Genomic DNA, 21,060 nt, shown 5'->3' with positions numbered 1-21,060 from the left:
TTCAGAGAGAACAACTCTGACATGGTGAATGGCATCAGAATGGGAACAAATCCTCTAGAAACTACATGGACAGTCCTGGGAGTTAATAATTTTGGAGGGGGGGGTTGCCTCTTCTTTCTCCTGAAGATTGCTCAGAATTTAATTTGTTTTAGAAAATGGACTCCTAAAAAATGCATTTCACTCCTCTAGTCAATAGCAGACCTACCTTTAGCAATACCAAAGTAACCAATGGACTGAATAATATTTGTTAAATTGAAACAAATTCAATGAGATAAGTGATCATAATGTGAAGACACCACAAGGAAAGATTGTGTTAAGAGTTGGTAGGAGTTAAGTGCTGGCCTAGATACACAGGACAACTATAGACAAAATACACTGTAAATGAACTTCAGTAATGAGACCTAAGATCTATTTTCTTATCACAAAGCATTCAAAAAGTCAGGCAGTCTGTTCATCTGACTTACATTTAGCTGGAATTTTGATATCTAGAGGAAACAGTTTGGCCCCATGCTCCTGTAAATGTACACATTTGCTTCAGAAAGAAGAAAGTGGGTTACAATCAGAAATTTACTTTTAATCAATGGACTTTCATTTCACTTCAGTAAAGTTTGGATTAGCCCCTTAATGCACACGCTTATCATGACTGACAACAGTCCTGCCTTCACACATTTGGTTGATCTGAGCCTGGAGAAGGTGCAGAGGGCAGGAGAGCTGCACAAGGAATATGCCTGGTCTGTAATGGCTGCATTTTTGTGACCCTTTGTGGATTGTAATAAGGATTTTTTATTAAAACAAAACAAAACTGCCAGAGCTTGGGGGCAGAGCTGTGTTCTCTTTTGGCCTGTGTTAACCTCTAACCAAAATCTGGCCATTTAAAAAAAAAAAAGTACTTCAGCTGTTTTTCTTTATTTTTGGAAGTTTAAAATTAAATATAAAGCCCATAATAAAATGCACATGAGGACATGAATCAATAGACATGAGAACTATGTTAAGAACTATGCAACCATAGAGATCTTCATTAACAAGGGTGTTCTACTTGTGAAATTCAGAAAATGCCCTTATTCACTTTTATGCATGTTGTTGTTTGTGTCATTATTTATTTCTATGGTAACCAAAACAGTAAAGCAGCAATATTAGACAACAATCAAGAGAAAAAAATACAACTTCATTGCAAAAGGAGACTACTAAGAGCCAAAACAGAGGTGTTTAGAGGATGGTGTAATTTGCTATAATAACTGTTTAACCACATATTTGGCAAGCCCTGGATAACTCACTTATGAGTAATGCATTTGTCCAAATTACATTCAAATAAAAAGTAGTTACCATGCTCCATTATCATGTGCTCTGCACAGATATTTCCTCCCTATCGATTTTCCCACGGCAAGAAGGCTTCTCACTGAGCCCAGGTTAGCTGTGCAGTGGTGCTGATTTCTCTTGTGCAGCCTCTGCCAAGCTGCTTAGGTGCTCTGGAGCCACATATCATCAGTCCAGTGCTATCTGGAGCTATCTGACTTCCTTGAGCAGCCTCCCACTCGCCTCTTCCCTGTCTGCTCCATCTGGAGGGAGCTTGGCTGCTCTCCTCCAGCCCCAGCTCCCCGAGTGCACGGCAGCTGCAGCTGCCAGAACATCTGCTGTCTCCTGGCCTTGCTGGGGTGAGCACCAAAAGCACAGCCCTTTGAAAGTTGGACACTGGCCTCCACTTGAAACTGGATGAGTTCAAAGTTCTCCTGTTAGTCCTGAGACTCAGAGCTTCGTGGGAATGGACAACTGTCTGTAACACAAATTCGAGTGTGTGTTTCAAAGGGATGCAAGGCTTTGTCTTTAGGATGCACTGGCATTGTGCCTGCTCTTCCCCTGCATTTGTGGAGATTTGGGGTTAGAACTGTCTCATTCTGAAGGAAGAGTCACTTTCAAGAGCAAAGAGGGGAAGGAATGCAAACCCTAACAAAATTAGTCCTTGATTCTGCAACTGCATCCATCAAGGGTGGGCTTCTAGTGCACCAGTGCCTGCAGCCTCATACGAAAGCTGAAACAATGTGCCCTGGGCTCTTCCTGATGAAGGCAGAGGTTGCCTCTTGTTTGAAAAGGTGCATTTGAAAAAGAGATACCTTATTTGGAAAGTTATGAGCATGAAATAACATCACAGTACTCTCACAGGAGGAAAGTCTGCACAGCAGCCCCTCATCAGCTCCACTTTTCATCTGTCAGGGTCAAATCATGCCCTGGCGACGTGCAGAGCTCCCACTGCCTTCATAATGGGAAATGCATTACTTACTTAGAGCTCACTTGGCTTTATGTAGAATGATTTAATACTTTGGTTATTAAAAGTTTCATGGTTTGGACAAGGAATATCAACAGGTGACACACCCTTCTTTGCCACTCTGTTCTGTACTTTCTGACAGGTTTCTGCACGGGCCAGACCCAGTGTGAGCTGGTGAGTGAGGCTCTTCCAGGAACAAATCCTGGACCTTGAGCACAGTGTGAACAACCTGGGATGCAGTAGGAGTTCAGCTTTGTCCAACTCCTGCTGGCATGGAGCTTTTGGGACTCTCAAAATGTGTCTTTATTGAGATGTTGGCTTGAAATGCAAGCTGACACAGCTTCATCCCCTGAGTGTCCCCCACTGCTTATACTTCAGCTTGCTCAAACCTGGAGCTACTCTGGCTCAAGTGAACAAACAGCCTCTCTGAGGAGGCAACCTCAAGCTCAGAAAAGCCTGATCCTTAATCAGATCCTTAATCAGGCTCTCTCAGAGCTGGAGGAGCTCTTGACTGTATGAACTCAAACTTCAACATTAGTGTGGATGCTCCTGCACCCAGAGTTGCCCTCTGGGGAGCTCCCCACCTCTGCAGCACCCACAGACACAAACATGCTGGTCCTGCCCCTCCCCTGGGGCCCTCACAGCTGCTTTTTACAGAGGAAAGATGCTTACTGAAAACCATATTTCAGAAAATGGGCTGTAAGGGCCTTTGACAGTTTCCCCAAAGCCACTGTGGTCCCCTCCAGCTCCTCAGTAAGACACATTGGCATGTGCTGTCCTTGTCACCAGGTGGGGAAGCAGGAGCTGCCTTTAAAGTGATCAGTACTGAAAACAGAGTCAAAAATATGTCTCCAATGGGATGGGCAGCACCCTGATACAGACACCAGCAGAACACAGAACAAGCTGCACCAAATAATTGTGCAGGTCTGGAAAGAAGATAGAAGCTACTGCTAATCAATTTGTACCATTGCAGCTCAAAGCTAAGCAGGCATAAATAGAATACACAATAAATGTATATTTAGCTGTAGTTAAAAGTGAAACTTAATATCCTATGTTAGTGCATAGTAGTCTCTTACGAAAGAAAACTAATTTATAGGTAAAGAAACAGAGCTTAAAACTAAGAGACTGTGTGGTTTAAATAAGCTAAGTAAAATGCATACTTACTTACCTTTTATTCTCCTGCTGTGTGTGCCCTGAGCTGGTCCAGGGACTTCTATGAGGTAAGAAATTCCTGGTCAACAAAAGTTCCTTTTCTAAAAAAAGTGAACATAATGGAAACGGGGAACCACTTACCAGGCAGCTGAAAAAGGAGCTGACTGTGCAGAGAATTTCACACCTTATGGCTTTTGGTCAGTAAAGCACATAAACAAAATGTAATTTTCTATGCAATTACACAGGGTCACACAAGAATATTATGTTTTAGAAACCCACTCAAAAGCATATTGCTCTGTAAGAGCCCCATCCAGAAAATGGTTCCTCACTTTAGTAAAGTTGCTCATAAGCATTTCTGGGAGTGGGGCCTACGAGACATTTTCCTTTTTATGCTTTCTTAAACAGTTTATGTGATAGTAACAACAGGAAGATAAATTACTTTGAATGGTAGCAATTAGAGAAATAAGGAGTGTGATAGATTTACCATGTGGAAAACATCTCTCACACGTTTTCCTACAGTCATTAAACCTGCTTTTAATGACACAACACTGATTTCAGAAAGAAACAAAGTTTATTTGATGAAAATAAACAAGCTGATCAACACTAAATACTTCCCATACACATGATAACAATGTTATGAACTCTAAATACCTTGGTACTTTACACTTCTACAAGACATTAAATTACAATGACTGTCTAATACATGCCCACTGGTAATTTCTAGGAATTCCTTAGTTTCATATCAATGTCCTTAACCATATATCAATATCACAATCCAGAACATGCCACTCACTTGAAAAAGTTATTACAAGAAGCACTATCAAATGAGGATCTAAGGTAAATAGGGGATACTGACCCATTGCTGCAGAACATCACATTCAAACGTCACCCTACACACACAAAAGAAACATTGCGGATATAGTTTGTGTCAACACATCTGAGGTCTTTTCATAAACACTGTTTAAAAAGGAAATTGAAACCCACTTTCAAATGAAAGTCAATGTGCAGGTACGTGCATACTAGATACACAAAATTCATTAAATACAAAATTCATACTGTACATTTAAATGAAAGAAAGAATGTGCAGTATAAGACTGATCTCACATTAAAATAATAACCATTATCTTAAATGTTAAGCAAAAGTTGGTTTGCTTCATTACACTCAGAGGAGGGGGGGAAAAAAATCTACCAAACATTGCTCAAATAAAATATTTTCCAACATCACAGTGTTTATTGTAAACCCCGAGATTCTATTTTAGGATATGAAAAGATTTTCTCCAAACATCATAGAATATCACATGAAATGAAAAGAAGGAGGGAAAAAAACCAACAAAAACAAAGCAAGAAGAAAAAAATCAATGTTAGACAAAATTTTCCTCTTTAGGGGCTAACTTTTAGGCCCTGATAAAAGTTTAGATCAATACTCATACCAACATGAGTGGAGCAAAAATGCCCCTAAAATAATATCTGTGACAAAATTGGCACATACATATAAATATCTAACTATACAGCTTTGTATCTGTGACCCTATTTCCCCCTAGTTTATATCCTACTTCAAGTATTCGGTTGCAGAGTTAAGGTAAAGACCTGATTGTAAGAGACACAGACGATTGTCCCCTACTGCGACAACAAATCTGTCATCAGAAACCTGTTTTGTTGTCTGAGTTTCCAAGTGCAACATTTGTCATATGTGCTAAATATACTCCCAAAAGCTTTGCTGTTTCAAAAACAAAGATCTAAAATGCCGTTGATAGTTAAAGGACAAACTTTTTAAACATGAATGAAATTGGGATTATCTACGCTATGCTAATTCTATACATTTTATTCTATTTACTGAAGACAGTCACATCCAGCAGGACTCCTGCTCAAATAAATTGCTCCTTGATTGCACCGAGAATCATGGTACAAATAAATAAAATATCATTTCTAGACAATAATTTTCAGGGGATTACTATGTATGGCTCATGTAGGATGTTTAGGGTTAATCGCACCAGAGGTTCAAAAAATAATTTTTCTAAATTCAGTGCAAGACTTTAGGAGTATCCATTTAGATTTCTTTTTTTTTCTTTTTTTCTTTTTTTTTTTTTAACAGCAGCAAAGAAAAACTACTAAGGATTAAGGCCACCCATGCTTAAATTTATTGTTTGTCCTTTAAAAATGCAGATATTCTATTTCCACTGCCATCAGCATGGAAGCATTTCTTCCATGGACAAAAAGATGCCTCAACAAAACAGCCAAACATTTGCACATGTTTGCCAGACTGACTGAAAATGTTTGTGGAGTCAGAAGGAACCTCTCCTTGAGAAGTGGTAGAGATCTGACTGTCAGTTAAGAGTCTCTCACTGAATGGAACGATTTCACATTTCTATTTTTCCTTGCATGTGCTTTAAATTTATTTTACTAGACACATTTTGTTGACACAAACAGCCTTCAAGTGCTGTTTGTTCATTGGTATTTTCTTGAACATCTAAGATTCATTGGGGTCTGTGTTGGAGACTGTTTTTCAATGCAGAGAACAATAACAAACAGTTCCACATTTACAGGAGACCTAGTGCATATACTGTATTCACAGCAATCTTATCTTAATTTTTGTTTTTGTTTGTTTCTTTAAGAGTCCCAGCTTTTATTGTTGAAAACATGTATGCATTTGGATGGTAAAAGGTTGATACATCCTTGTGTACATGTCCATATATACACACACATATGTATTTATATACACTTCAAGCTTTTACCATCCAGGAATAGATACATCTTGTATATAATCATATATTTATGTTCAAATTAGATGTCCTATGCATTGTCAGAGACACACACCATATTTTCATAAAACTAAGCTTTGTCATCAGTTATTAGTACCAAAAATTGATTTCATTTCCAACCTGGCCCAGAGCTTAATACCAGTTATAGTATCAATATTTGGTTTTGGTTTGTTTTTAATTTATGTTATTTTATCAGTAGAGAAAAGAAAACAGAGGAGGGTAAAGGCTTGTTTTTATTTTTTGGAAAAGCCTGTATCTAACTGGGGGTAAAGTTAATGCCAACACCCTTATATAGCATTTTACTAATACCTCTTTGATAATCTAGTGCAATAGAAGTGATACTTTAGAATAGACTAGGTAAAATCAGCAAATGCAGATGCCACATCTAGGGAATCTGAATTACCTATTAAAATCAATATTAATTTACCAAAACTTTGCTAAATAACCTGTTTAACTGAACTTCATGAAACAACTATATTCTGAACAGATGGTTTCTTTGTAAAAACAGTAACTCACAAGACCCATTAAAGACAGAAATGAAGCTGTTATAATTTCTGCTTGAGTCTCCTTCATTACTTTCCAAAGTATCTAATTTCACAATAGACTACAAGAAATAATGGAGAAAATGCTAATTAATGCAGCATTTCATTAGATATCAACCTTAACATTCATTTTCTGCATCTGTGATCTTCTCCAGGATATCATGGTCATGTTTGGAGATCCAATGCAATAGATTATCATTGTTACCTTCCAGTGCTACAGTTTTTTCTTCCTTTTTCACTAGTTCCTCTGACAACTGTAACAAGGGAAAAAAATTCCAATTAACAACATGACTGAAGCATCCACAGCATCCTAGTTCTCATCTAATCAAGATTCTCATACATATGAGTGGAGATAATGCTTTTCTAGGGGCTGAGGATTAAGTAAGGCATTTAAATTCAATTTGAACCCACTTATGTTCATAGGGTGGCAATTAGTTTTATTGCTAATTTGTATGACACGCCTCCCCCTACATGGGAAATATTTTAAATTCCTAAGATGTCAAATTTTGTTGTGCTTGTGATTCTGCAAACAGTGAGTTTTATGATCTTGTCTATAAGCACAGTAGCTTTGAAAGGGAAATGCTATTAATAAAATAAAATATTTTTCTGTGGGAACCATTGGTTTATTTCCACCCAGTTCCATGGCAGGTGGGAATGTGCAGCACCTCTACCAGCCTTCCAAAACTGAAGCACCATTTTCCTGTCATATTTTAAGCACTTTGAACTCACTTTAATTTGCAGAACAGCGGAGAAAGGTTTTATGGACCCAAGAAGCTCAGAGTTGCAGAAGTTAGAACACACAGCAATGTGTTAGGAGGTTTTCAGCCACACACCCACTAATCACAGGTGCCCTGCCTGGCTTGGCTGGCCCTGCTGAAACCCAGGGGACTGCAAGAGGGAGCTGCTGTCAGCACAGCTCAGCCAGTGGGAAGAATCTTCCTGCCTTCCACCAGCTTTGGATGAGACTCTGTCTGACTGGGACTACAGAGAGAGGCCTCAGTGATTTCTGTTGGTACTTTAGCTGTGCTGCAAGCAAACAGCAGGGTATGCTTGAGCAGAGAGCAGTGAATTGGTCTTATTCACATTATCTGTATATCAGATGAGTGGGAGGAATCAGATTATTCCTTTAGAGGGCAGTTGTTCATTTTTTCACCGACTTTGTTCCTAGAAAATTTGAAAGCATTATGTAGGGGATTCTCCATTACTGCCATTCCATTTATGTAACCCTAAAAGTTTCCAAAACATCCCATTTTTCGAAAAATAATTTGCCATACAATGCTTAGGGTTTTGTATACAGCTGAAAAGTTGGGGTTTTTTTAAATAGAACTATTTGATTAAATTTCCCTTTTAAAAATTCAGAATCTAATATTTATCAGAAAAATTATTCTGTGAGTAAAGTGAAACACTGTTTACAGAATAAATTATCATATTATTCTAAATCCCTATTTTCAACTTCACATCTTGCTGGAAAGCACACATAGCAGTTTATGTCATACAAATGTAGATGAATTTTACTTTTGCAGTGAGCAGTTGGTACAATTCTTTTGGTCAGAACACTCAGGGATTAATCCAAAGCCCACTGAAATATGGAAAGGTTCCCACCGATTTTAACAAGTTTTGGATCTGGCCCTTGAACAGTCTAAAAATGACTTCTGCAGAGCTGGAAAGCCAGGGAGTTCCTAAAGTAGATCATGTTACTAGTTCTGGCACATAAAATCGTTGCAAACTTTTTATGAAAACTGTAAGTCAGCGTATGCATTACGTTGGTGAACTGTGCATAGCTCCCATTCTTTTGTGTGCTGAGAATTTCTTAATCATCATTCAAAGAGATACTGGGGCAGAGGAAGCACACCTGTAAATGAATGAGGAGAGCACATTCCAGAAACTGCAGCACAATAATGCCTAGGTTTTTAAAACTACAATGTAATCACAGCAAATCTTCAATGTAGTTGCTATTTTCCAAGCTGAAATTCCTCTGCAATTAACACTTTTATGCTTGGAAAAAATAAGAACCCAGAATAAAATGTCCAATCTGAGGAACAGCAGCAAAGCACAAAATGCACTCCCTCTCCAGCCTTCTCCTCAGATTTTCATTGGGGTTTTACTGCAGAATGAAAGCCCCCAAATAAACCTCACCCACTTAATCAATCCATCCATTCATCAGGAAACCATATATGTATTGGAAGTGTAACAAAAACTTGTTGGCCACAGGTAGGAAATGCAAAGTATTTCTCAAGTAAGTCAAATAAATATATAAAAGGATATTGCTGTCAAATACCAACTGAGGTTGAGTAAATTAAATTTATATTTGTTTCTTCAATGCTGCACTTGGTAAAAGTCACTGAACCTCTAAAACAGAAATAAAGTTTGGTAACATGCATTGGGCCTGAATTCAGCAGTGCTCCAGCTGAAATTAATGTCTTATGAGTTTGGCACCTCTGTCAGTCCATTAGATACTAGTCAATGAAAACAGCAGAAGGATGTGAAGATATAAAAGTGTAGTAGCCCACAAATATTTGTTCAGATTGTTTTTCCTTTGGATAAAGACACCTGCCTGATTAGTACTTTTTACCTCCAATCCTTTCCTCTCAGCAGTGATTTGCAGAAACAAGCTGGAGAGGGTGGGTAAACACAAAGGGGTTAAAGGGGAAACTGTTTAATAACAGTAGTAAAATGCAGGCTATTTTTGACATCTGGGTTAATGTCCATTATGCTCCATATGCTTTCCAAATGTTTGCAACAAGCACCCAGATACAAAAACAGATACCCATTCACATAGGCTTAAATTGCCCTCTCCTAACCTGTTACACATGGTACCTACATAAAAGGCCAACAACTGATATGGTAATTAGTGAGTAAGAAAGAGAGGGAATAGATACTTTATTGCAGGGAACTGGTATCTGACCAAATGTTAGCAGAGAAGGATATCATTAATGAAAACCTGTGAGGGCTATTTCTGTTCCCTAATCTACGACAAGGCCTCTGCACTATAATGTGACATCCTTGAAAAAGCTGTCAGGATGAATTCCTCAGTTTCCTTCTCCAGACTCATTCATCATTACTGCAATCAGAGTACCAACAAATGATGGGAAATTATTTCATTTTCTGGAAACAAGTAACGAGACTGGAATAAGGCTATAACTCATAAAGTCTTTCTCAAGTGATGTCCTGGAATTTGCCTATGCCTCTTGCAACAACATCATGTAAATTATAGGAGGGAGAAAAAAAAAGCATTCTCAATTTTTAGCTTTGTGCAAAACCATGAAAAGAATGACTCTATTAATTAAGAAAAAGCCCTGACGCTCTAAATTCTGCCTCTGCTGCCAGTATATTATGGGACTAAGGAAAAAGTAATATAATTTTTCTGTGCTTAACTTGCTCTCTGCTACAGCAGGCACAACATCAGGCTCCTCACAGGAATTTGCAAGGCTTAATGTTTGTAATGCGCCTAAAAAGTCTTGGATGAGTGCTAAGTATTATTATTTTTCAGTTCCTGCATTTGATTAAAACTGAAATAACACAGTAAAAATTAAATTAATATATTAAGTTACAAGTAAAGAGCAAGCATGTGGTTTGTGGAGCTACTTGTAACACTTTTAATACGAACATGTATTACAGAGTAGGTGATTCCCAAGGTCTGTACTGACATGTACCATGTGGGCATAACTTAACAACTGAAAAACCCCCCAGAAGTTTGATTCAGCCAAAAATCTGTTCGTGGCTTCTGTGTGAGCTCAGAGCTGGGGCCAGGGGGAGCCCTGTGGGCTGCTTTCCCTGCCCCTGAAGTGCAGTTGCAAACACAATCACAGCCCAGATATTTGCCACTCAGCACAAGCAACAAAACTGGGTAGCACAGATCTGCTGCAGGGCTCGCCGCTGCAGAGGTCCCTTAACACAGGATGTGACAATGGCACGACATGAGCTGTTTGAACCTCCCTGTCACCACAGCCCAACAATAAATGCTGGTTTTGCTACTTCCTCCTGGCCTAACTCTTGAGGAGAGAAAGAAAACCCACCTCTCACTTTCTAAAGAATACAGTAACCTGTTAAAGCCTGTTATATCGACATGGAAATCTCTAGTGAGGAGGGCCAAGAAGAAAAATAATTAAGGCATAAATTTGTATCCAATCTACGTAGAAAATTTTCAATGCTGAGATGCCAAAGACACCTAAGACACTTGTTGAGCAGAGTGAAAAGGTAAAATCTAGTTTAAATTTATAGCATTCCTTCAGTGTCCCTCTAGGAGTTTGGCTTTTTGCCAGTGTTCCTTGTTAAAAATTTGTTAAACGTGTTTGGCATTAATGCAAACACAAAGTGCTCATTTGTTACAAATTCTATTGGAATGCATTCATTTAAGGCAATGAAGTAGTTACCAGAAAAGAAAAAATGTTCATTAAGTACATTTTAAAAATACAATGATGTATGCGGTGCATAACTATGGCGCCCCAGTGGCTATATAAATATCTGACAGAATAACCACAAGTTGTGTTTGGTTTGAAATTGGAATCTCTTAAACAGAACCAATAGAACAAAAACTGGTTTTGTTTGTTGTCAAAACTGATGTTAGTCTTTCTTGTTTAGATCTAGTTATAATAACCAAAGTTTTGCCATACAATTATTTTTTTTTGCATCTCAAATCAATAAAGCCCACAGGTTAAAGTAATGCTCAAGGAAGTTCCTTGATTCTAAAGGTAAGTGCAGCACTGCACATTATCTGGAGAACACTGGACACAGAAAGTAAACACCCTGCTTGGAGGAGAACAAATTTTAGTCATTCTTAAAAACTCCACTTGAGGAAATGTTACCTGGGAGATCTGCAACTGTCTGACAACATTCAGGTTCACCTCAGCCAAAGGTGCTCTACATCTTTCCGAAAATAAAGAGCTCAGACCTAGTTAACAACATCCCAATACCAAATCCCTCTTTTATAATAATGTGAGATATCCCTGGTTATGATAACTCTTGATATTGAATAAGCAACTCTGAGGTCTGTTTCTTAGATGTTAGAAAATATCATCTTAGCTACACTGTAAAACTAAAACCATTTTTCTCTTTAGTTTTTCAGCTACTTACAAAAAAGTTTAAAAATGATAAACACATAAGTAGAACATATTCAAAAGAAAGATCCAGAAACTGTGTGATTTAATTAAATATTGAAGGATTCACAAAAAAACATCAGCATAAAAAGTTATTTATAAAGACAGAATTAACTTTGCTTCAATTCTGGCAAAGAAATTATTTATCCCATTTGTTGCTATTTATGTTTTAAATTCATTACCCAGTAAACTTCAGAAGGATCTGCAGCTGGTGGTAGAATCACTGCACGAATGTGATGAACTTTCCATATTGCTATAATGCCAGAATTGTTAATCTTAGTTAGGGATAAAAGCAGATACCATTGGGATGAATAAAATCAAATGGATTCAAGCCCTCTAGACAGTAAGAGTCCTTGAAAACTACTGTACAATTATATCATAAAATTAGATGAAGTTTATGAACCTTGAGACTATTTGGACAAGGATGCCTTCTCTACTGGGAATGTTTATAAATCAATATTAGACAAGTGCTATATGAGTTAAAAGACAGCTATTTCTTCTTAGAACCTTTTTCTTTTCATAAAACAAGTCCAGTCCAAATCAAAACTCTTCAGAAATAAGAGAAAACTCAATACATATCCTTCAATCTCTCAGTTGGACACTGAATTAAAAAGGGGGAGTGTTAAGGATGGCTTCAGAGCAGGACTTTTCAAGGGGCTGAGCTGGAGTGAAGATGATGGAAGAGTTTCCATCGATTCCAGGAGACCCCGCAGCCGCCCAGGGAGGCGGCCGGAATTCAGCAGCGCGGGGCACCGGGCGCTTTGTCAAGACGTTTATGACTTCCTAAAGATAGAGCACATTAAGATCATTGTTACTTTTTGTTGTTGTTGTTATTTAAATCGAATTGAAGTGACAAGAAAAGAAGAATTCTTGGGTTTAAGTGCCTCAAACAGCGACGCTCCCATCGTGCTCCTGAAAGCGATCGATAGCAGGAATCACTCTACGAAATTGGAAGGTGCCTTTTTCCATCGTGGCTGATGTGGAATGCCATTTATTCTCCTGCGCGGGATTAATTAGGGGCCTTTCTTTGGGTTTTTTTGAAGATCAAGGTTTCGCGCTCGCTGCTGCCTAATAACACGGTGTGCCTGCCCGCCACCTGGCCCGGCGCGGCTCGCCCGGCTCCGGCGGCGGCACCGCCTCGGGCCACGGCAAGTGCGGGCAGGAAACGCCGCCACGGCCGCGCTTAACCCGCGCTCTGCCGGCCCCCAGCCGGCCCCGCGACCGAGCGGCGACAGTGGTGCCGCCCGGAGCCAGGCCATGCCCCGGCGGGGGGACAGAGCTGCCCCGGGCCCGCGCCCCGCTCGGGGCCGCGCTCGGAGCGCGCTCCGCGGCCAACCCGCGCAGCGCCGGGAGCCCCGAGCGCGCACAGCGCCCGCGCCTGCAGCCTGGGAAAAGAAGTGGTTAAATAAACGCTGTGTCAAGCCCCCAATCTAATAAGTCATCTTATTAGGAAGTTGTGATGCCCTGTTTGCCCTCGCCTGTGGCTTGTCTGCTCCACTGAAAGGTCTCCTGCTGGGACCTTTGTGGCATTATACGAGGTAGAGAGGGCTGCTGCAATATATGAGCCTTGGTTTGGAGCAGCCAAAACAGCAGGAGAACTAAGCTGCAAAGAATTAAACATGTAACAACTTTGTAAAAGCACAGACAGTGATTGAGGTTGGCCCTTTTGCTGTTGACACATTCTGGCCCCTGTAGGTTGTGGTCACTAAGCCCATTAGAGCTGCAGTGTGGCAACATCTAGTTCAGCAAGTTCAATGTGTTTCTGGTTTATTTCTAAATACTGGATGCAAGCTGGCAGCGATAGGAGAGTGGAATATGGCACCAGAAATATGTCATAAACACAGTCGTCATTGTCAGGGATGTGAAATTACTTTTCAAACTATTTATTTTTGGCAGATGGAGGGCGGGTGTATTTTTGCACTTTGTTAACTGAAATTTAATTGCAACTTGCTGCATGTTTTGTTTAATCAAGAAAAAAAAAAAGAGACAGGAAACCTCAAGATACTGTTTTCTCTTAAGAGAGAAATTTTCTCTTACTGTTTTCTCTTAAAAGAGAAAATTTTCACTGGAGAGAGAAATCTTTGTTGCTAGAAATTCACTGCAAAGTAAAACCAGAAAAAAACAAACCAAATAAAATCTCAGCTTGGTTAAGTTTCACTTATGAGCATCCACTTATTTAAATAACTACTCCCCATTGTACTTTCCTTTCCATTTTTTAAAGATAAAATATACATTTAACTCAGATTTTAAAAATTAGGTTGTGAAATGGACAAGAAAGATTAATTAAATTAATGAAAGGAGGTATTACAGACATAATGAGGGGTAGATTTAAGTTCTAAACCCTAATATGCAGAATAGAATGCACCTTCCCATCTCCTTGTGGACCACACTTTTTCAGGGAACACTGCAAGGTTTCTGCTGCACATTGATGAGGATGCTCGTGGTCCCTCAGCTCTGAGGGCTCTCTTTGCCTCTCCAAACTGTGTTGTGGTCCCAGGTTTTAGGAGTCCCTGCAGATTCATCTCTGCCAAGAGCTACCAGCCTGTGGATAGGGAGCAAAGGATGAGTTGGCTGAACACTCGTGCATCTGAAACATTTGTCTGTCCCTGGAGCCTGTTAGTGCTGCCCCTGCCCTCCTCCCCAGATGAGGCAAAGCTCATGTAAGAGGTGAAATGTGAAGAGAGGGATAAAACCAGGTCACAGCTGAAGGAGGAGGGGAGGGTTTGGCAATCTTCTGTTCTCTGTGTCTGCAGCACAGGCATTTCCCTGGTGCTGTCCCTGTTTTCTCCAGGGGCTTTTGCTCAGGTGTGGTCGCCCTTTGGGTGCCCCCAGCTCTGGCAGCACAGCTGAGCTCCAGCTTCTGCTGAGCCACAGAAACGACTGCCACTCCTTTTGGAGGGATGAAAATTATGTCAGGGGCAAAGCACATTCTTTCTTTGGCCACCAGTAATGAAGGAGCACTTCTTTTCTGTTCTTAAGAGTTTGCCTGAGCCAAACAAGGTCAGAGCTGTGGCTTTTCTCTGGATAAGGAAAATTTCTAGAATTTGTAGGAGGTGGGGGTTTTTTTCTGCCATCTTTTGAGATTTGCTGATAATTTGTGACTAGAAGGAAATTCTTAAAATCTCATACATATTTGTCTGGTTGTAGGGAGTATGATTGGGTTTTTACTTCATGCATCCTACCAGAGTCAGTCAATATTTAATAGCTAAAATTGGCTGGCTGTTGTGCTTGGATAACTCTAGTTACTGTGGCTGCTACCACACTGTTGTTAGAAGCATATTGGTTACTAGAATTTGTACCAGAGTAAATACTAACAAATTTGGTGGTTGTGGAGAGGAAGTTTAATCCAAAAGCATCCCAGCCAGTGAGGAGGCACACAAGGGCTGTACTCCTTCTTTTGATGCACCCAAAGGCTGGATGGAGTTGGGCAGAAGTGGTGAGGGCTGAGTGCAGTTTTGAGGTGTTTTATGTGTGTACCTATTTCTGCCTTTAGGAAAGGGGTGGATCCTTGGCCAGGCCTGAAAAGTCTTCTTAGAAATGCTGGACATAAGCATGGTGTCCTTCAGGCACATGACCAGTAGGTTATTGAAAGTTTGCTGGGGTTATTTTTTCCTTAACCAAGCAATAACAAGAAATTAAATAAAGATGCATTTCATGGCTTATACTTGCTTTCCCAATCACCTCACATTTCTCATCTTCTAAAGCTGAGAATAAACTTAAGAGCTTCAGGGTATTGCTGTGAATATCCTGGATCTGAATATCTGTACCAACAGCTGTATGTCCCACCTATACTTCATAATTTAGATAAACCATTAACATTCCATTTCCTTAGTTTGTTCTGCTAGTTAATAACCCAATACTCACTGAACTTATCCTATCAGGTATATCTAAATACTGATTGTTCTGTGGAAAGCGCTGTGAGGTATGCTTATTGTATTAATAACAACAATATTAAAGAAATCAATATGCAAAAGTATAGTCAGAGTTCTATTGTACACAAAAAGTCTGTTTTACCGAACATGAAATATACTCACCTTCTTCCCCTCCAAAGGGTCCTAAATATATATTTTTTATTTTGCATAGCTCATGATACGAAACTGCTGATACAAATGGTGCCTGATAGTACAGTTGCATCTTTTAATGTTAAGAAGAAAGAGATACAACTAAGGCAAGTGTTAGTAGGTTTGGTCTGTTTGAAGACCAATGCTGGATCCATTTAAACTCCTTCAAATTGCTAAAGCATTACAATGACTGTGTGTGGCACTGGGAACAGGACCATACATGCTCGACAGCTACTTACTTTTTAAATACCCATCCAAGTAACACACAGCATTTTGAAATCTAACTTGTGTGGTCTAATTATGCAATAATTTTTATAATTTAGGCCCCAATATTATGAGCTTCTCCACAATTATGGCTCTGCCCACGCATTTCTCAGTGCATGATAGGGAAGACATAGGGGCCAGCTCTGTTAAACATACAAACATATGCTTCAATTTTTAAATTTTTACTCTATGTGAGACTTAAAAATGCACTTAATATTAAGAAAAGGCTTAAGGTCCTGAAGGGGACCTTAGTGTCTTTCATTCAATTAAAGGCATACATATATAATTCCATGCAGACTGAGGACCCACATTTATCAGCATTCCAATGATAATGAGCATCACATAAAGGGAAATGATAAAATAGCAGTAAGGAAAAATTTGCTCCCTCCCAATCTTCAAACACCACCTTTATAATCACTGTACACTCAAAAACATATATGTGTGCAAGAGTTGGAGAGATCAGAAGCTTAGACTGCAAGATTCCCAAAGATACTCAAACCATCCATGCAAGTGTCAAATGACAGGTAAACATGTACAACTAAAAATATGAACTTCATTATGAAATCATATAAAACTACAATGGTGACATTTGCTACTTGATGCTATTATAAAAAAAAAATTATGTATTGCAATTAAACTGTTTAGCAAAACAAGACAAGGAAATTAATGAGCAAGAATAATCACCACAATCCATTGCTAAATACAATTTACACTGAGCAGTATTTTTTTCCAGACAACACCTATTTCTCTATGCCCATTTTCTTTCTCCTCTCAATCTCCCATTCCAGACCTTGTCTGAACTTCTCTATTTTTCTACTTGCTTAAACTTGATTTCTCCCTACTTTTTCTATTCCATTCTCTGCAGCAGAGCTCTTTCTGCCCTGTCACCAACCTCTGCCCAACTCTCTGCTGAGAGGTGGCACTGGACAACAGCTGGAAATGGTGTGACAGCACCACCCTCTATTTTCCCTGCAGTTCTTGCAGAGCAAGATAAAACATGACAAGAGTAGTTCATAAAAAGCAGGTTTGAGGACAGTAATTTGCTAATTAGAAACAGAAGATACTCTTGATGTGCATGCACAATTGTGTCAACCCCACTGAGGTAAAGGTAAAGCCCAGAGTGGAACTTAATTAATGGAAACAACTTGGAAAATAAGAACCATGATGGCAATGCATAAATTGTTCATTCCTCCATTAATTTTAGGGAGAGCAACAACTAAACAGATACTTATAAAAAAACTCTTCACACTAAAACAACTAGAAGAAAGACAAAATAGTTTTAGGGCTACTTTCCATAAACTTTGTTCTTACCAACTCTCTAATTCAAGAGTGTAAAACCATATTTGACAGCATATCCTAATTTCTCATTAAACACTCTAAATGCAAACAAAATTATCTAACCCATTTAATTCTAATTTTCTGGATTTTTCTTTTCTTACACTTGCATATCCTGCCTCATTTTCTATAGGAACTTCAAGATATAATATATAGGTCACCACTTCCAGGTACACCTCTACATTCATATTTTTAAAGTCTGTAAATGAGACACAGTGGCCTGCAGAAAAAGCACAGCTGGATCATTATTTCATATCTGAATGCAGCATGTTGTATTATGAAAATGTGAGGATTAAGTCAAAGAATGCAGTTTCACTGCATTTTTTATGAGGAAATCTTGTTTTTACAAACATTTCCAGAGATCAAGCTAACTTTTTATTAATTTATCTAAGCTGCTCGTTCTTTTGAACAAGTGAACAAGTGTTGTTTTTTTTTTTTTAGAATATACCTCAACTGTAATTTATCAATTCTTTTATCATCAAAAGTCACTGTTTAATCCAGGAATAGCTTTTTAGCAGAGCTCAATGGTTAATCCTGCAAAAAACAAAACAAAGAAAAAACAAAAACCAAAAAAACCCAGTAATTTCTCATTCAAGTCACAAGTTCACAAACAGGGGATGTGAAAAAGGAGCAGAGGAGGAAGAGGGTCACCTGTGTCCTTTGCAGGTTTTTTTTTTCCAATAGAATATTTGGGGATATTTCATTTCATTAAATGAAATCTTACTTTGAATTCCCCAAGGTATGCACCTCCCATCATCAGGCATTATCACAGTAATGACCAGAAAATATTTTATAGGCTCATTGTAGAAAATGCAGTTTGTTCCAGCAATAATTTCTAATTTATCTGCCTTCCAAATTTCCAAGTGTGGGTCAGGAACAGTTCACACCTTCCAGTGTCCCTGTGCAGAAGGAAAGGGAATGAACCCTCCAGGCTCCCTGCAATGCAGGTGGCCCTGGGAGCTCAGGGCTCCTGCCAAACCCAGAACATGGCATTTAATGGTCCTCAGGAGGCCAATACCATCCATAAACCACTTAGCACAGCTGGCATGGCAAGCCTGGCCAACAGCTCCCTGATACCCAAGTCAGCATTGCTTGTGTTCTATCCAGGGCCAATGCCAGCCTGTTGCACCCAGTGTCCATATTGCAGGAAAATTTACCACTCAATTCATCTTCACCCCCTTTGGATTATAAATGATTTTACAGATTTATCATTTTTCTATTTCTTTCCCAAACTGAGTATTTGTATTGCAATAGTTTCTCTTTACATAGAAACAATTTTAAATCGCCTTTTTAAATTTTTTTTTTGCCTTTATTGCGCTCACTGCTCTTTCTCAGTGGCTTATCAAAAATGGGTAGAATAGCAAAGATGTGGGCAAGCCTTGAACAGGTAGAGGGGTTAAAATGGCTCTGTGTTTAAGTAACTTTTTCTTTTCTAACTATTTATTACATTGTTTTCCTTCCTTATTACTGCTGCAAATAAAGGTAAGCTTTTAGAGGACTGTGCACAGGAATTCCAACATCCCATCCTGAAGAGTAATTGCTAATATTATATTCTGATAATTACTATACAGTCTTGGGATTGCTTTTCTTCCATATGGTTCATTTTACATTTATCTAAAGGTAATTACATCTACCCAGTCCCTCAAGTCACTGCAACCTAGATTTTGCATTTTCAGAATTCCTTTAGTCCTGCAGAACAACAAAATAGATTTCAAAGCCATTTTGTGGGAAATTCCCATTAAATATATCTGGTTTCTCAAAAGAATGAGCTGAAACCTGCAGGGCAGCTGGGATGGAGGGAAGGCAACAGACACAGCTCCACTCTGTGCATAATTCAACAAAGTGCCAAGCCATGCTTGTGGAATCCTTTGCTGTGCTGGTGCTGCTGGCTGACACAGTGTCAGCATTTTTCAGCATTACACCACCATCAGCCTGCACTGGGACCCTTTAAAACAGCTGAAATAAAAGAACTCTTTCTGCATATTTATGCCATCCTGCTTTGAGCACTTCCTGTTGGCCCCAGTAAATCTCTGCTAAATTTCAATCGACTCTCGTGGTGTTCCAGCTGTTAGATAAACTTCCAAGGGTATTTTTGTGACAGGTACAAACCTAGACAGGAAATCTCAAGAAGAAATCCTAAATTAATTATATGTCAACATTCAAGCCACAAGAAGGAGCAATTGTCATAAATTTTGGGAAGTTAGAATCCAATTTTAGGTGTAAGTGCAAAAAAGTTCACTGACTCATTTGTGATTCAGTGCCAATAAAATAATATATTTTATATTCACTTTTACTAAACGTAGAAGGGAAGCTAAGAACAGTGAGCTGTATATTTAAATAACATAAAAAAATTCAGATGCAAACTAATAACAAATTGTAGATCGACAATTTATAATTCAGAATTTCTTAATCTTATCCCACCTTTTTGAAAACATATACTACATATAAACTAATTCTGTATTAAATAAAAACATCTTCACTACCTAAAAACCTGATAATGGTACCAAGAACATCTTTCTGCAATTCCCAACAGCACAGACTGCATCTCTCTTCTCTCTTCCAAACATTTTGGTTTTGTAAATGCTGGGAAGGACAAGTAAGGAAGGGGTTGAGAGAGCAGAGGGTGCTCTAACAGTGCTAAACCAGAGCATTGCCCATGTTTCCTGGACTTTAGCATTGATATGGAATTCCTGAGAGCTTTTCCCATCCCTCTGCAATGTGTCCCTGGAGAACCTCAGTGGTGTCTGGGGCACACATGGGTGAGGGAGCTCAGCAGCAGCACGGGCAGCGAAGCTGGCAGAGCTTTCACATCCTGCTCCCCCAATATCCCAAACATTTTCCTGCAATGCCCTTGGGGTCCTTAACCCTTGCTGTGCTTTGCAGACGTGCTGCCCTAGCAGCAGTGTGGGTTCCTCTCCAGGTCCACTCCTGTTGCAGCCAGGGCAGAGCTCCCAACCCCAAGCAGCTGAAAAAGCCAAAAGCTGTGCACTGAGTCAGCTGCTCCAAAGCGACCTTGTGCTTGAACCTGGCAGGGGGCCCTTCCCAAACCTGTCTGCCTGAAAACAAAAGGGACAGTTTTGAGACACCTGTTGTCTCAGTACAGAGAAAAATGTGTCATGGCAGGGGAAGAGAGGGAGCAGGAGAAAATCCCATGAAGCCCTGCAGGCTGCACTGCTGGATGCAGCTTTGTGGCACATGTGGGAGATGCTTGTGGTCCTCGTCCTGGCACCAGGTCTGTCCCAAGCTCTGGCAAGCAGCCGAGCACAGGGCGCTCTTCCAAACCCTGCAGCCACTGCTCTGGCCCTCAGCAGAGCTCCTTGGATAGGGAGTGCAGGCAAGAATCTTTGCTCCACCTTCCCTAGGCAGAGGCAGGAGGAAGCAAGCAAGGCAGGGGATCTGCTTTGCAGCAGGGAGAGCTGCAGGTCGGAGGGAGAGCAGGATAGTTCAGGCTATTGACAGGAGAGGCAAGGAAACAGCGATCGCACACCATGGGCACGAGGCCACGGCTGAGTGTTCTCATAAACAATGTTCTTCCACACAATGCAGCTAACAGTCCCTGTGCTTTACTGAGTACTTTCTCTTCCCAGACAC

At 39.7% G+C, this 21,060-nt stretch overlaps 1 protein-coding gene across 11 annotated transcripts in view; it reads right to left on the bottom strand.

Moving 5' to 3' along the window:
- Positions 1-3,964: 3,964 nt before the first annotated feature.
- The window catches only part of ERC2 (ELKS/RAB6-interacting/CAST family member 2), a 407,180-nt gene continuing 390,084 nt past the window's right edge, over positions 3,965-21,060 (bottom strand). For all 11 annotated transcript variants that reach the window (XR_011681174.1, XR_011681175.1, XR_011681176.1 and 8 more), the window contains one exon: positions 3,965-6,967. The gene's annotated coding sequence lies outside the window, so the exon portion shown is untranslated. The remainder of the gene's footprint in view (positions 6,968-21,060) is intronic.

Source organism: Agelaius tricolor, unplaced genomic scaffold (genome assembly GCF_023055355.1).
Source record: "Agelaius tricolor isolate 1412-34295 unplaced genomic scaffold, bAgeTri1.0.p SCAF_14, whole genome shotgun sequence".
Lineage (NCBI taxonomy): Eukaryota > Metazoa > Chordata > Aves > Passeriformes > Icteridae > Agelaius > Agelaius tricolor.
Note: the sequence above shows the minus strand (reverse complement) of the source record. Positions and strands in the feature narration are given on the sequence as shown.